Source organism: Neolamprologus multifasciatus, chromosome 11 (genome assembly GCF_963576455.1).
Source record: "Neolamprologus multifasciatus chromosome 11, fNeoMul1.2, whole genome shotgun sequence".
NCBI lineage: Eukaryota > Metazoa > Chordata > Actinopteri > Cichliformes > Cichlidae > Neolamprologus > Neolamprologus multifasciatus.
This window is the reverse complement of record NC_140449.1, coordinates 2039055-2056144: the sequence shown is the minus strand read 5'-3', so window position 1 is coordinate 2056144 and position 17090 is coordinate 2039055. Positions and strand designations below refer to the sequence as shown.

The following is a 17090-nucleotide window of genomic DNA, read 5'->3' as shown; positions in this document are numbered from 1 at the left end:
TTACGTCACTTCCGGTTTCAGGCAGGTCATGGCGGACATGCGATAGTTCGCGCTGATGGACGTAGGAAGTGTTATGAACAGCTGATCGGATCGGCAAAGCGTGTTTCTGGAATATTATGTTTTTGTTGCTGCAAGTGCTTTTTTTTGCAGTTTTTGCAAAGTTATATGTGGAAGGAAACTGTGACCGAGGACAAGCTGATGGCATAAGATGTAAGTACAACTCCTCCGGTTTCATATGCAAAAAAAAATATTGCGCTAGCTTACGTGGTTGCAGAGCTACCGGGATTTAAAAATAGTTACGCAAAACGGAGCGTGCCGCTCCGACCGGTTTTAAAGGGTTAAATCAGCTGTGTTGGATCAAGGACACATCTAAAACCTGCAGGACACCGGCCCTCGAGGCCTGGAGTTGGACACCCCTGCTTTAGGTGAAGGCGAAAATGAAAATTCCAGATAAAGGGTGCATATAAACGACCTTATTCGTAAACAAATCAGTGGCAACCTCATCAGTATTAAGAGATTCAGGGGTAGCGGTTGTGTGCCTACCAGTTCAGACAGTAATGCAGTAAAATGATATGTTAATTTCAGACATTATTTCAGAAGAAGCAAGTTAATTACAGAGAGGAAGTTTTTGTTGTTACTAGTGATGGCCCCAATCCTAGCCCTTATAACTCTAACCCCTAACCTTTGGTGTTTGTCAGAGAACAAACAAAACTATTCAGTAAAACGGTCCAGCTGTGACAGTCTTTTCCTCTCACACGGCCATGAGAGTGGTGCACTTTAAGTCATTTCTTGTTTTTCCAAATACCGCACATATGTTGTGGCTCTGCCTGTAACAGGGTATGTTTAAAAAAAGCCACACCTGAAGAGGGCTTCTGTCTAACACAGATAATGTGTGACTTTATGTATCTGGTAATAAAGGCTCACGCTGCTCTGTACTATCAATCAAAATGCTTCGTATCCATCGTAACACAAGTAGGTCACCCTGACTGGCTCATATGACAAGATTATAAATAAAACAGCAAAATAACTGAAATTATTGGTGAGATGGTTAGAAGCTCGACGCAGGAAGATGCTACGGCATTTGGCTATTCACGTCAACCGACCTCGTCTTTACATTAGCTGCTGGTGTTTAACACGGCAGTGGGGTAGCGAGCAGGGTTAGCGATGAAGAGCCGGGCTGTGCGCTCTAACCTTTCATTAAAAGAAGCTGAGCTGCTTGAAGGCAGAGCATGTGAAAAATGCTAACTATTCTCGCTCTGGATCAGGAAGTCAGCTAAGCAAATAAACTGAGTAACAACATAACAGCATAATCAGATTACTGTAGATGGCGATAAAAACCAGCGCGGCTTTGTGAGGATAATGTTTTTTCTGAACAGGAGACGTGATGTCCTGCTGATGGCGGGCACACGGCTGCAACTGGGTTAATGTGACGAAGGGTTAAAAAACTGCCAAACACTCCTGGTGCCGGGCTTCCCGACAGCCCGGACTTCACTGGGAATGGGAGAAAGGTTGGAGGCGGGTGTGCGGCGTGAGGAATGGGGGTAAGTAAGGCTGGACCTCGCTATGCTCCACTGGGACAAAGTGGGCTCCACCTCCCCCACACCTACACAGCCACTCCCCTTTCTCTCTCCCTCACTCTTTGGCGCTCAGAGTGCTGGGGCTTTAAGTCCGTCTCCCAGGTTACGCACACAGCTGTTGACAACCCCCCCCCCCCCCCCCACACACACACACACACACACACAGTCTCTCTCTTAATAACAGGCCCTGCAGTGCAGAAAGCGTAGGGCCTTGTTAGCCAACAACCAGGCATGAAATCACTGCTCCGTACTCCCACTACGATGAGTCAATCTATACCTCCTGTTTGTCTTTGTTCACGCTTATGTGTGTGTATCTCTGTGAGTGTGTGTGTGTATCTCTGTGAGTGTGTGTGTGTCCTGAAGATGAGTGTGCTCGCTGGTTCTTCCTCCAGGCCATGCAGAGCTCTATCTTTGACTGGGCTGGCTGTCTTTTGTTTAGACTCCTCTACAGCTCCGTTCTGACACAGACCTCATGCTGTGCATCCTAAACACAATATCAGAGGATTAAGTTAACTTTCCCGACTTTAAATGAGAAGCTCTTTATTCGGTACATTTCCATACACCTGTTCCCTGTGTGCATTTTAAGTTTGCAGCTCGAAAATGTCTGGAATGTGAAAGAATCCATGTCTTCACATAAATAGTCTCTCTTTAACCGCTGCTGCTGAGCGGTAAAGTCAGCTTATTTATGGCTCTCCTATCTAAGAGAACACGAGTTCAAAACAGAGATTGTTGTTTTTGTTTTAATAAACTGAAGTTTATCACTAAACTGCAGACTGACATCTGGTTACAAATGATCACTAGGTATTAGAAATGCTAATGCTAACACTAGCTAAGCCACAATAGTCTGGCTAGTGTGCTCAGCAACCATATGAATAAGAGCTGTATACATAATATAGGCTGCAATATGAGTATGCATATTAAAATAACATCAAATGCTTTATTAAATCTGATACTGGTCTCTAAAATCATAACAACTTAAGAGTAATTGCAGAACAAATACAGGCCACCAACACAGCACCAAAGACTGGCCACTCAGAGGAAAGATAAAAACAATCCACGCTAATTTACTATCAGTGCTGAGAGAAAAGATGAAAACTCATCTGTTATAAAAGCCAGATTTAATAAACATTTTGATGATCACAGCACGACGACAGGCAAAGCAACGGCATCAACTGTAAATGACAGGCCAGTCATCATTCACGTACGGTTTGAGGCTACGTCCACACGTACCCGGGTATTTTTGAATGCGTTTGCACCTTTCGTCCACACGTAAACGGCGTTTTTGGTCACTGAAAACTGAGATTTCTAAAAACTCCGGCCAGGGTGGAGATTTTCTAAAACTCAGTTTTTGCATTTACGTGTGGACGAGAAAAACGGAGAAAACGCAGCATCAAAGGTGTGCGCCTTTTTTGACGTCACACTGTGCGCCACGTTATTGTTTCGGTGAAATGAATTTCTACAACACTGTTACTGTTAATTGTTCTCTGCAGTGTTTAAATGCTTACATATACACACACAGTTACTGTCCCTCCACACATACGACTCGGTTCTGCTTCTATGCCCCAGCTTTGTTTACTTTTTCCCACCGAGGCTTCTAGACTTTTGATTGGCCAACATTTCTACACGGTTAGGAATATAGCGCCACCTGTTGCTTTGGCATGTTCCTAGCAGCGTTTTCCTTCATTTCTGCCTTTACGTGTGGACGGGATTATTTTTTAAAACGAAAACGGAAAATCTCCATTTTCAAAAATACCCGTGTACGTGTGGACGTAGCCTGAGAGGAACAACATTTACTCTTCACCAGTTCTGATACTCTGTGTTTCATCGAGTCACATGCACCACACTGCTAGCTTCCCAAACATTAGCTTCCTCTTTGTTGCCTTGGTCATTTGAACTGTAGTTACAGATGTTGATGATCTGCAATGCTAGATTTAGCATTGCAGATGTTTCTTTAAGAAATGCATATCCAGTGAAGCCAGTTTTACAGCCTATATAATTTATACAGCTCTTATTCATATGGTTGCTGAGCACGCTACCCAAACTCATAGTGCCATCTCGATATCGCCCCCTATATATAAATGACATTTTCTTCTGTGGGTGCTTGCCTGTTTATGAGTGCAGTATCCACAGTTTCCACTTTTAAAAACGTACATAAAATTCAGATAACAAAATACTGAAACACCAACAAATCACCAATTTCCACCATCTTGTTTTAAAGACATTGCTGTGAGGAGGTTATTGCTAACAGTCTTTGGCTCCTGTTGGTTGGAAACAGTGTTGTGAATAGTGTGAACTCTGGACTATCTGATGAGGGTCAATACTCAAACAGGGAGACTTCCTGATTATATTCGAGATTTCCTGGTTTGTGCTTCAGATATAACCATTTTGCAATGCCCAACTTAGAACCACCTTTTGACCATCACATTTTTTTTTCATTGGTGGAAACAGTTCAAATCTTGGTTCACGAACCAGAACAGAAACAACTCTGCTTTGGTAATAATGAGGTAAACATGTAACTGTTTTTACCTCGATGGCGGACGATTCTTTGAAAATTCTCAAAAAACTGTCTCCAACCTTGATAGTGGTCGGTTGGAAGGTGTACTGGTGTTTGGTGTGTAGTTGGGGGCAGGCCAAGAGTTCACCTCTGTTAGTTGGATGCCAACAACCCTTTACTCATGAAAGTAGCATGAATACAACTACGATTAAGATGGAAACCTGCACCGAGGGTTGTGGGCACGTATTGAGTAATCTGCAGATTCACAGGCTCTTAAACTGTACAGAAACAAACATGCCGATATATTATCCAAATGCAAATATCAATACTCTGGTTTCTTAGAGAGAAGCACGCCATGGGCACACCAAAACATCCTGCTCTATTCTGCATTTTTACCAGAGGAATTCTTTACAAAGCCAGCACTTGCTGCAGTGAAGCTCTGTGCCGCCCGTCCTCTCTCCCAGTAATCACAAGGTTCGGGGCTGCGGCATTATGCTAACTTCTACTGGCAAAAAAGGGAGGGACCAAGGGGCTGCTTTGATAAGTCGAGCATGGAAAACGTGAATGAGGCAGCGACAGGCGAGGCAAAACACACATTCATTCCCCTCACAATGCCAAGCAGCACTTTTAATTAAACCTTATCCAACACGATGAATAATGCAACAGCTTCCTTGCAATCCTCCGTCTTCTTTCTGTAGCTCACCGTGCTGTGTTCAACCATTTCACCCAGTCACATGCATACATTAGGCAGAGGAATGGTGCAGAAGAAAGGATAAGCTCTTTCAAAATGACAAAATGTTTCATAGTTTTGCCAACAGGGGGAAGAAGTGCAAAGCATAAATACGCAGGAAGGATTCTGGAATGTAAAAAGCCTAAAATGTGTAGCGCTGCTGTTTTGTTGCTTTGTTTAGAACATGTCAGAACTGACAGAGGGGGAACGATGTCTTGCAAAGTTTACACATGTTACCGTTCAAAGGCGCTCACGCTCTCAAGTCAAAAGCAGGTATAACTTTATAACCCAGTTCAGCCTCTGTTAGAAGAGCAAAGGGCTCAGTATGAAGCTCGCCGAGACAAAGTCCAACATAACATGTTCTCCGTGGGAGAGAGATGGCCTCACCGCATCAGACAAGACTGGCCGCTGAGAAACACATCACCCCCCCACCCTCCTCCTCCTTTTCTTTTAAACTCATGGACACACTCCTAAAGGGATAGAGAGAGGGGTGAGTGGGGGTTGGGAGGGGATTGGGGTGGTGGGTTGGGAGGGGGCTGTCGGTCAAAGAGAAAGGCAGCAAAAAGGATATTCAGTGCATTGAGGAGTGAAAGGATTGTATGGGAGAGTGAACCCATTACAGGGCAGACTGGCTGGGGCATGGGAAGACATGGAGAGGGCCACGGGGAGGTGCTGGCTTCTATTTAGCCCAGAAAGAATCAGGCAGAGGGAGTCTCTGCCAGGAAAACTCTGGCCTCAGACACTGTACTAACCCACGCAGACCACAGGGCTGCTCAACAGAAAGCTGTAGTATAGAACATATTTGAATCCATCCTGGTAGCAATTAGCATAGTCTATGTGACTATGACTCTATGTGTTATTATTTAAGTACACTATTTCGATCTTGGCTTCTTTGGTGCGCTGAAACCTTTTTTCTTCATAAATGTCAGAGATATGTTGTAACAACACTGACAGGGCAGTTAAGCTGGATGGATTCCTTAAGATGCTCAGATTATACAGATTGGCTCAACCTTCCAGTTAAGTAGAGGAGACCTGACCCAACAACACAATCTGAGACCTGCAGTCCAAACACTTGTGGAGCAGATTCCACGGTGGATACTTTCCCCAACGGACAGAACTGCGTGGGCTCTCATGGAGGTCATGGTAGGCACGCTTGTCCAAATAGGTAATATGGACTACAAACACCCAATGTCTGCAACCACCAAAAGCAATTCAATTCAATTCAATTCAATTTTATTTATATAGCGCCAAATCACAACAAAAGTCGCCTCAAGGCGCTTCATAGATACAGAGAAAAACCCAACAATCATATGACCCCCTATGAGCAGCACTTTGGCGACAGTGGGAAGGAAAAACTCCCTTTTAACAGGAAGAAGCAAAGCACAGACACACCTATGATTACCTTGTTCTCAAGTCATCACATTCACAAGATTTTGATAAAACTTACTCTAAGCTCGTGGTTAAGGCCACTGACATTCAAATTCATCCAGGTTTTTAGTAAACACACCTGCGATATCAATTTGAAGCTCTTATAGATTATAACTTTACGATAACTTTAAATCTAATGACTGTTATTTATTTTTTCACGAAGTAATTTTAGTTTTCTTCAAAACATGGGGTTAGGGTTAGAGTTACTATGTATCTATGATGACTTGGTCCCAAAACAGGGTTAAACCCTTTTAGACACACTGAAAATATTACATTCTCTTTGAACAACCCATTTTATTAGACATTTAGTTTCACTGCACAGGAATTTATTGGGGTGCAGAGTGGAGAGGCCGATTTCTTAGAACTCTGGGAAATGAAATCAAAACCATCTGCGTGACTACACATGGCTGAGGCCGAGGAGGAAAACAAAGGATGAGGTTTTGCAATAAAGGTGAGCTGATCCTTTAAGTCCGTTTGCATGAGGACACGTAATGTAGAATCATATCAAAACAGACGGCAATAAATAACATGCTTGTTACATTTAGGTTATTAACGTTAAAGGTTATATTAACAACGTCCATCACAACTATCAGTGTTAATGTTTTGGCTCAGTTGTTGCTGAGCAAGTCTGCAGAGAGCAACACGTTCCCCATAAACTTGCAGTAAAAAGAGAGCATGAAGGTCATGAAACTGAAATTTAAAAATGATGTGGTTTGCATCAAATTAAACCACTCTCGTGTCCAGTTCTGCTGTCTTTAAGCTGCCTTTCCCTGCCCACCTTTGCTGCTGCCCATATGCAAGCTGTTTTGCAACCCACCTCCAACTCAACTCCTATCACCTTGTCACCACAGCATCTCCCCACCTTGTGCTTTTCATATGCATATGCAAGTGGAAGGCTGGGGACGCCTCAGAATCAAACTCATTGCCAAATATAATACAAATTTCCTGCAGACGGAGATACCAATGTTCTTTCCATTATAGCCTGAAATGACATCTTGACAAACAGCAGTAGTTAGTCTAAAGTTTCCTAAAGTATCTCAAAATTATTTACGAGGCAAGCCAGTGATTACAATGGAGAGATTTCAAGAAGAAGGAGAGCAGAGCGAGGAATGCGTTCCTTCCTTTTGGAAGGAATGTGTTGCAGCAGCAGAGCCAGCCAGACACAGCGTGCGTTATACCAGCCAGCAGCGCTGCACGGCCACGATAAAGCTCTGCAATGTCAGGCTGCTCCTGGATCAGATAGTTAGGCGCCCATGCTGGGCGGCGGGTTTGGGTAAGAACATGTTACACTGACAGGGCAACTCGAGGCCAGCGCTGAATGTCATGGTCCTTTTGAGTAAACAGAGGACGGCAAGTAGCTGATGGAAACCTGCAGTGGTTCACATTATTTATTTTGCTTAAAGCTTCTTGAGGTCGACCAGACACGTGGCCTTAATGATTAAAAACATGCCTTTCACAGATCCAAAGTTTAATTTTCATCAACATGTCAGAAAGTGAAGGCTGACCGATCCTGCCAGCAGAATACGTACACTTATCTCACTGCGGGGGCAGGTCAACTTCACAAGACTCTTAATAATCATAATATTTCCTTACAGTTTCTCTAAACAGGCCGAATGGCAGGGAAACTTTCCTCCCGCTTCTCCCTTAACACTCCCCCCTTTCATGCGCCGGCATTCATTTCTTGCCGCTCTCTTCCCCTGCAGTGTGGGCTCACGTATACTGGGCCCAGTGTTTCCAAGCCATTTGCTCATATACAGGGCTGCAGTGTGCTGTTAACATGGAGACTCCCCTGCGAGTGTATAATTTGTGAGTCGTGTCCAATTCGAATCAAGTCAGTCTCCTGCTGACTTCCTGCCTCGGTTCAGTGAAGAATGCTGGGAAAAACGCTCCGGTGCTGTCCAGCACTCACAAGACCCTCATACTAGAGCCAGCAACCAGCACGAGACATTGAAGAATGACTCGGCTTTTTTTTTTTTTCGACTAAAGCGCCAATTTTCTTGTGCTGAAATATCAATACATGTGTCCATTTTATACCAAAGTATGCCTAAACTTTTTCAGAGCTCCCCACACATTTTTATTCACGTCAGAGCGGAAAAAGAAAAAATGAGTCCATCACGGGAAAGTCCCAACTGCACATTCAGAGCAATAAAACATGTATAGTTATGCTGAATCAGAAATAAAATAAAATAAGCCCTGAGATTTGATTCAAGGCTGTTGAAACATAAACTACAAGTTAGCTTGCTGATGAGGACGGTGGCACGGTTGAAAGCCTTTTAAGCTACATAAAAATGCTATGAGCTACAGTGCAGTTTATATGCAATAACCTCAGACCACAGGAGCAAAGTTAACCCTCAGAGGTCTGAGTTATCATAAAGCTCCGAATTATAACTTTATGTTTCAACAAAAAGCACAACCTTTTTGAAAATAATATGAACAGTTTTTGATAAGTGACAGAATGACTAGTTTCTTGTTTCCTGATTTCCTGATTCCAGGCCCCATCTTATCTTAATGACCTTGTAGTACCATATCACCCTATCAGAGCACTTCGCTCTCGCTCTGCAGGCCTACTTGTTGTTCCTAGAGTATTTAAAAGTAGAATGGGAGGGAGAGCCTTCAGTTTTCAGGCCCCTCTTCTGTGGAACCAGCTTCCAGTTTGGATTCAGGAGACAGACACTATCTCTACTTTTAAGATTAGGCTTCAAACTTTCCTTTTTGCTAAAGCATATAGTTAGGGCTGGACCAGGTGACCCTGAATCCTCCCTTAGTTATGCTGCAATAGATGTAGGCTGCCGGGGGATTCCCATGATGCACTGGGTGTTTCTTCTTCACTCACTATGTGTTAACAGACCTCTCTGCATTGAATCATATCTGTTATTAATCTCTGTCTCTCTTCCACAGCATGTCTTTATCCTGTCTTCCTTCTCTCACCCCAACCAATAACAGCAGATGGCCCCGCCCCTCCCTGAGCCTGGTTCTGCTGGAGGTTTCTTCCTGTTAAAAGGGAGTTTTTCCTTCCCACTGTCGCCAAAGTGCTGCTCATAGGGGGTCATATGATTGTTGGGTTTTTCTCTGTATCTATGAAGCGCCTTGAGGCGACTTTTGTTGTGATTTGGCGCTAAATAAATAAAATTGAATTGAATTGAATTGATTGCTTAGTAATACTAAAAAAATACATTCCAATAGGATAGGCTTGATGCTTAATGCTAATGCTAAAGTACAGCTGTTGTATCTGTTTGCATAATTAACAGAGTCTGAGGAGAGGGGTTTTCAACCTGTGCAAATGTGCTCCCGTTGAGTCCTCCAGAAAGCTTGAAGTGGACGACCCTACACATAGGTCCAACGCTGACTCAACACCTGTTTGTACTGAACACTGTGACAGTTTCTTTTAGATCTCACAAGGTCAGCTGTTCCAAGGAACATCAATTGTGCTACCATAAAGGCATCATTCTCACATGCATTTACCTGACATGTGACCTGACGCCCCAACAATAACCACACGTATGTAATTTCTGTTTGTATTAAATTGTTATCCCGAGTCTTGGCAATCAGGCAACAAAGAAAACAACTCGGCAGCTTGCAAAAGGTTTAAATTGAAAAGTTGATATGTTGCAAGGCCAAAGGCAGCGGGACAGGCCAGAAGCCTCCACCAGGAAATGGCCCCTCATTTCCCCCCTACAGTAAGAAACAGCCTGAAATGTAGAGTGTCCCAGTAATGAAATCCAAGTATTACTATTTTGAAATATTGTTTGAGATCCAGGAAACTGCAACAGAACTGAACTTTGATTCAGTGATATTTCTGCATGTATCAGCCTTGAATGGAAGCTTTGGAAAACTGAAATGAGATGTCTTTATTTTCTTTTTATGGACTGATTCACACAACTTTTTACACTCCTTGTACCAAACAAGACATCTGATATATGTTTATAATATTAGCTTATATGAACCCAAGTTGCTGAACTGTGTAAGATTTTGAAGCAATGAAGAAAAACGATACCATAGACTCTTTAAGACAAAGCCAACCAGTACTTGGCAAGTGGTTTGTTTAGTATTTCGGAGAGATTTCCACAGCTCGTGTGTGGTTTTAGTGTCTCGGTGGCTTCTCTTTCTTCATGTAATTCGAGATTGAGGCCCTGAAGCTCTGGTCGGAGCTCGGTGAGGCCGACTGTTCCAGGACTCTCTGTTCTTCTTCTGTGTGAAGTTCCCCTACTTTTCTACTTTGGCTAACATAGTTCATGTCTGATTATGTGCCTCAACCCTCAAAAGCACAGCGTTCAGTCGAAGCCACTGGACAAAAGCTTTACTGACCACAAAATACTTCCTCTCCAAGCTGCTTTTAAATATTTCCAGTTTTGGGAAATAGATGATGGACAAGTTTTGGAGGGAAAATCACATTTGTGCAAAAAAAATGTTCTTTGGACAACCAGCATAGACTTGCTGATAATCATCGTGTGTGCATGCATGTGGATATGCATTTCAGTCTGTATGAACAAAGTGATGGCCAAAGCTTGGAATTTGAATTCTGCATGTTCCAGAAGTAAATTAAGACTATATTTCAAATTGTTAACTGTCATGTGCAATAAATTCTTTTCGTACAATGTGAAAAAACACCTGATGAGTGGTCCAAGGTATGGCACCAGCGCAAAGGGTTGGGTCGCTGAGGTTTGTTACGTCAAGCATTTCGTCAAGACATCGAGTGAATTATAAATTCAATAGTGGAAAATTTAGTTTTAAAGCAATTCTTGATTACAGCATCTGTATACATGTAAAATCTTGTAGTGAAATGTGAAATAGGAAAGAAAATATCTGGCAAATTGATACAACTTGTGGATTTACGTTTAACCACAGACTTTTAAGTAGCTGCCTGTTCTGAAGAGTGAAGTCAGTGCTAAACTGCTTTATAGCTGCAATCCCTATGACGGCTAGCAGGAGGTGACTTCTTCTTGTAAATTACGACTAGTATCATTAGTATCCAAAAATAATGATGAAGCAGTGTATCTTTAGGCCTGGCAAGTTGCAAACCACCAAGAAATTAGCCAGTTACTAAACAAAAGGTGACACCATGACAACCAGCATCTTTTCAGAAAGCTTCTGATGCCTAAATCAGACGATAGGCATAAGTCTCGATTCAAACTCTGGACTTGATGGTTGACGGTTGAGTGCTTCAAATAGCTGTCATCAACCGCAGTAACCTCCTTTATAAATGTTACACTTTATTTCAAATGGATATGATAATACCCAAATAGCAAAACCAGACCGGATTGCCTGTTTGAAGATGCCAGACCATGTTTAGTGTCAGATCACGTCTGGGTTTAATGCAAAGAGAGTATAAAAGATGGTCCTGTTTAGGGATGCACCGATACCGATACTGGTATCGGGTATCGGGGCCGATACTGTAAAATGTGTGTGTACTTATACTCGTAAAAGTTAACCAATACCATGAACCGATACCAACTTATTTCATTAATCAGAGGGTGGCTTGTCATTTCTGTTGTAGTTTTTTAGATTGGCCACTAGGGGGCCAATTATTCTTTTATTTATTATTTATTTTATAATAATTATTTTGTTTGTTTGTTTACAATATGGACACTCTTCAATAATTTAAAAGTTTAATTTATTCGCAAACCTAATTTGTATTTATTTTATTCCAAACAGAAGTGTTTATTTATTATTCTGAAAGCTCGAGACAGTGCCAATAGTTCAGTGATATTTTGTTAAATTACAATGTGGAGACTCTGCAATAATTTAACAGAAGTGCTTATTTTTCACTTGAAATTTTTTTGTGGTCATTTTTATTAAGATTTGATTTTTTATCGGCAGGGAATATAATAAAACCCGTCTTCCAATTCATTGCATTTGTGTGTGTGTGTGTGTGTGGTAGAAGTATCGTTTTTTGTACTCTGTATCGGCAAGTACTCAGATCCAAGTATCGGTATCGTATCGGTTTGAAAAAATTGGTATCGTTGCATCCCTAGTCCTGTTATGAACCTGGAGATGAGGTATGTTTTTGTATTGAAACTGGACCAGAGCTGGTTCTGACCGGGGAAATGGCTGTGACTCTGTTACACTCCCTAAATTAAATTTTAGTATGTTTTTGGTGTTGTTCTTTGATGAGTGCAATATTTACAGACCCTCACTTGCTTGAAGTTCCACTTCAAGTTTGTAGTGAAGCTGATCCATGCCATGTACCCAACTGAACTGAAGCCAACAGTCATAAACTCTACAAACCGGAGTCATTCCAAATAAACGAATGGACTCAATTCTGATGACAAAAACGGATTATTTCCACTCAGAAAGTGTGCCACTGTAATCAAAGGTTGTGATGAAAAGACAGAGGCAACTTACAAAAAGTATGCGCATAAAAATTTGTGTAGTTCCTGTTTGTATGAGTCTGAGCTCAGCTCATTATTCCTCGGTGTTTCAAATGGCAGACTGACAAAGTTAAATTCATTAGCATGCTTTATTTGACTCTAATTCACTCAGCTGAGACGAGCAGCTCCAGATCTGCTGCTGTAGAAGAGCTGTTGGCTTCACCACATAAGAAGGAATCGCTTTTTCTTTTCTTTTTGGAGAGGCAAAAAAGGAAGGAGGTTCATGTGCAACGCTCATTAGGAGAAGCCATATGGTCGGGGGAAGAGGAGGAGACGGGGAAAAAACTGAGACGTGGAGAGATGCACCTTTTTTTGCTGAAATGAAAAGGGTACTTCTTTGGTGCCTCTGCAAAACATTCATTAAACTTCTGTCCTATTATTTTGACATATCAGGTTCTCATTTGTTGTTGAGAAAAGAAAGGTGAATATGTGCTAAAATGCAGTTTTTGAATCTAAAAAGCGAGTGGATACGATCAAAGAGTGTAATTACACCAGCAGAACATACATTAATACACATTATTAAATTCATTTAGTAATGTTTGTTTACAGAGATGTAATAGGTGCAAAAATTGATGCAAAATATATATGTACAGTGTACGGTATTAGTATTAGGGGCGATCGTGGCTCAAGAGTTGGCAGTTCGCCTTGTAATCGGAAGGTTGCCGGTTTGAGCCCCGGCTTGAACAGTCTCGGTCGTTGTGTCCTTGGGCAAGACATTTCCCCGTTGCCTACTGGTGGTGGTCAGAGGGCCCGGTGGCGCCAGTGTCCGGAAGCTTCGCCTCTGTCAGTGCACCTCAGGGTGGCTGTGGCTACAATGTAGCTGCCATCACCAGTGTGTGAATGGGTGGATGACTGGATGTGTAAAGCGCTTTGGGGTCCTTAGGGACTAGTAGAGCGCTATACAGGCCATTTACCATTTTATGTCCCGACTGGCTAATGATTGATATCATCATGATATATTGTTGCGATAATGGTGGCATATGATGGCCAGCTCTTTCTCTTTCTCTTTACAATTCTTGAAATGAAGTCAAGTGACACGATATTTGGATGCAAACATTAAAGTCCCTGTATCCCAGTGTCATTTCTAAAACGTTGCCAATAAAAAGGCAGGAGGATATCAAGCATAAAGATAAAAGACATTTTATGAAAGTTTGACCTCATCTGACATCGAAGAAGACGTCAGAAGTAACGTGATATTTAAAATCCCTCATATTTCATTGCACTCATGCCTATATGTTGTCAGTGCAAACAACGGCAGTAAGAGACATGGTTTTGAAGAGCTCCATATAGCACAACACTTCTAAGAACCATAAGGCGGACGGAAGCCAAATTTTGGCTATAGCTAGTCTGGGTAACTCAATGGACACTATAACATAATAATTCAATTTAACTTTATTTACACAGCGCCAAATCACAACAACAGTCACCTCAAGGCGCTTTATATTGTACAGTAGACCCTACAATAATACATACAGAGAAAAACCCAACAATCATATGACCCCCTATGAGCAGCACTTTGGCGACAGTGGGAAGGAAAAACTCCCTTTTAACAGGAAGAAAGAACCAGGCTCAGGGAGGGGCGGAGCCATCTGCTGTGATTGGTTGGGGTGAGAGAAGGAAGACAGGATAAAGACATGCTGTGGAAGAGCATAACAACAGACTGAACATACGCTCTCGTCTATTATAAAAGGATAACAGTGCCCAGCAACCATAGCCTCTGCACATCTGTCTTGCACATGAATTACACAAAAAGGGAGAAAAGATATTTAAACCTTTTTCTGTTTCTATTAAAAAACAGAAAATACTGATTACATGTATCAACTTACTGATCAACAACAAACCCACCAAAACCAACTTTCTGAACTTATTGTTAGGGTTAGGTTGGATACAGTCATACTGCTGGGGCACAGAGAACTGGTGAAGAAAACAGTGGATCTGATTTTCAGGCTCACGTTCAGTCTACACGAGGCGTCACCTGAATACAGATGCGTACCCCCCTCTGTACATACCCCTGGCTATGAGACGAATCCTCAGAAACCATCTACCAAGGGCAAAACAGAAAAAAGTGCTACATAAATATTCAGTAGCCTCAATTTCTTACGGTGTCATCAAAACCATTTTTGGTTGAAATGTTTGAAGTGATATTTACATGTACACACACCATTGTTTTTACCTCCAGCTGCACAGGGGTAAGATGGCAACATGAAGAAAACACAGGAGCGCCACACTTTGATTTAACTGCAGTTATGATCAATCCTGAGACTGAAGAGCGTTGGGTTTAATGACATACGTGTTAACAGGTAAAAGCAGAGGGGAAGTGGTATTATATGAAATCAACAGCACGGGGAAGTGAGTGCAGGCACATTGGAACAAGTAGTGCAGAGCTGCAGAGCCTTCACAATGCTTTTTCCACGAGGAGAGGATGAAATGAAAGCCCACATTACTGGCAGGCATTGAACCTGTATTGTTATAAGAAGCAGTGGGAGACTAAAACTAGGCTGATTTGACTGAAGGCTCTCCATTTCTCAAGGCTATGCCTCTGGTTATCCTTCCTCCCCGCACCTCCCATTCCCCCCCTCAGGCTCACAGCAGGAACACACTTTAAATCACTTTGTCCTCTACCTAGAAAAACTTTCTGACAGGTCGTTTTGTGGACAGCACAAATCTATTTCTTCCTGCTACAGAGCCAAAAATATTCTCTTTCTGTCCTGTTGACTTTGTACATTTTGGACAGTGATGGCTTTAGTAGACAGACATCATGGTAGGATCACACCAGGGGACAAATAGTGCTTTTACTTTCAAGTGAAACGCCTGTACATCTATGAAGGTTTCCTGCATTTTTATCCTCTTCCCCAAAAAAGGCACGCGGCACGGTCTCAGAGATGATACCTTAGGCTCCAGCGAGCATGTGTGTGTGTGCAGTCAGATAAATAGCTGGCACCTCTACATTTTGGACACTAAAGTCCGGCTTTGCCTGCAGCTGTTATCTTCAAAGTGACACAGTGATGCTCCAGGGCCAGAGTGTCCTGTCCCCGACCTGTGATGGCTCGCCGCACAGACGCGGCGTACAAAGACTGCTGCGTTGTGTGAAGTCTGGCCAGGTGACCGGCAGACGAGCAGAGAACAGCACTCATCAACACGACTTCAAATGTCCAGCACATCTCAGCGATATGAATGAACCCTTACATGTGGTTATACTGGTTACTCCTTTAATTCAGCACTGAGCTGTAATGGCATTGACTGTCACAAGTTCTGGTTTTCTACAGTTTCCACTGAACCTCCCACAGACACTGGATATCTGAGATACAGGTAGTAGGAACTAAATGCAAGAACTTTTGTTTCTTTTGGTCAGCTTGTCTTCATTTTGAACACCGACACAGAGGTGGAAACATTTCTTTATGACTTATGACTTCCGTGTCTGGGATTCCGCTCTGATCCGAGGTAAATATCATCAGAGTGTGAGGGCGAGGCCAACCTCTGTGCACCTACCAGTTGTCACCACTAGGGGTGGGGGAAAAATGGATACTGTGTAGCATGGTGATATTTTGTTTGCTAATAATGTATGGATACAGGGACAGCAGAAATTGATATTTTGTTACAAAAAGGTTTTTGTGCTCTGACTTCAGAGCATGTTGATCCTTTTTCTGAGCAAGAATCCTGACATTCCTTCACTGTCCAAATGTGTTTAACTTGTTTTTGGCAGCAATAAACATGACAGTTTACTTATTTTAATTTAAGACATGTTTTATTTTAATTAAGTTTAAAACTTTTTTATTTAATGTAAAATTATATTTTGTTTTCATTTACTTTCAAATTCTTCAGTTGCTGAAGGGGCTGCATAGTTTTCATAAACTGCATAGTTCAGAATAGCTATAATTGTACCAGATGGTTGATTCAGTTAAGTTGGACTAGACTGTAATACAAACCGTTCAGTTTGTCAACAATAAAACTGAAATGAGAGAAAGACTGAGTGTGAGACTTTGATATTAGAGAAAATGAATATTGATAAAGTTTACCTTTATGTACAGAATCTGAATATCACAAAATATCTTAAAAAATTGCAATAATATCGTATCGTGCGTTAAGTATTGCGATAATATCGTATCGTGGGATGTATGGTGATTCCCACCTCTAGTCACCACCCAGATGAGAATTTATATCGCACCAACCACATAGTTGACTTCTAAAAGGCAGGACTGACTACTCAGACGTCTGTGCGAGTGTCTACAGCGCAGCATAATCAACTGTACTGTGAAAAAACTAAATAAGTGGTATTTTTAGTGCTGTCAGTAGGTTAAAACAATTTATTAATTAATCTCACAATTTTCTGTAATTAATCGCAATTACTTGATCAATAACCTGGTTGCAATTAGATTTTTTCAACATTATATTTAAGCTTGTAACTGACATTCATGGAATATGATGAAGTAAATGGAGAATAAACACAAAGAATGTTCAATGCTTAAATTCAGAGAGAATTTGAATAGTTTTCT

General features: G+C 41.9%; 1 protein-coding gene and 1 long non-coding RNA gene across 6 annotated transcripts in view; one reads left to right on the top strand and one right to left on the bottom strand.

Moving 5' to 3' along the window:
* Nucleotides 1-17090, bottom strand: part of cdk14 (cyclin dependent kinase 14) — a 267760-nt gene that overhangs the window by 31382 nt on the left and 219288 nt on the right. The gene's annotated exons all lie outside the window — the stretch shown is intronic.
* LOC146507558 (uncharacterized) overlaps nucleotides 1-17090 on the top strand; it is a 401529-nt gene that overhangs the window by 334168 nt on the left and 50271 nt on the right. The window lies entirely within an intron of this gene.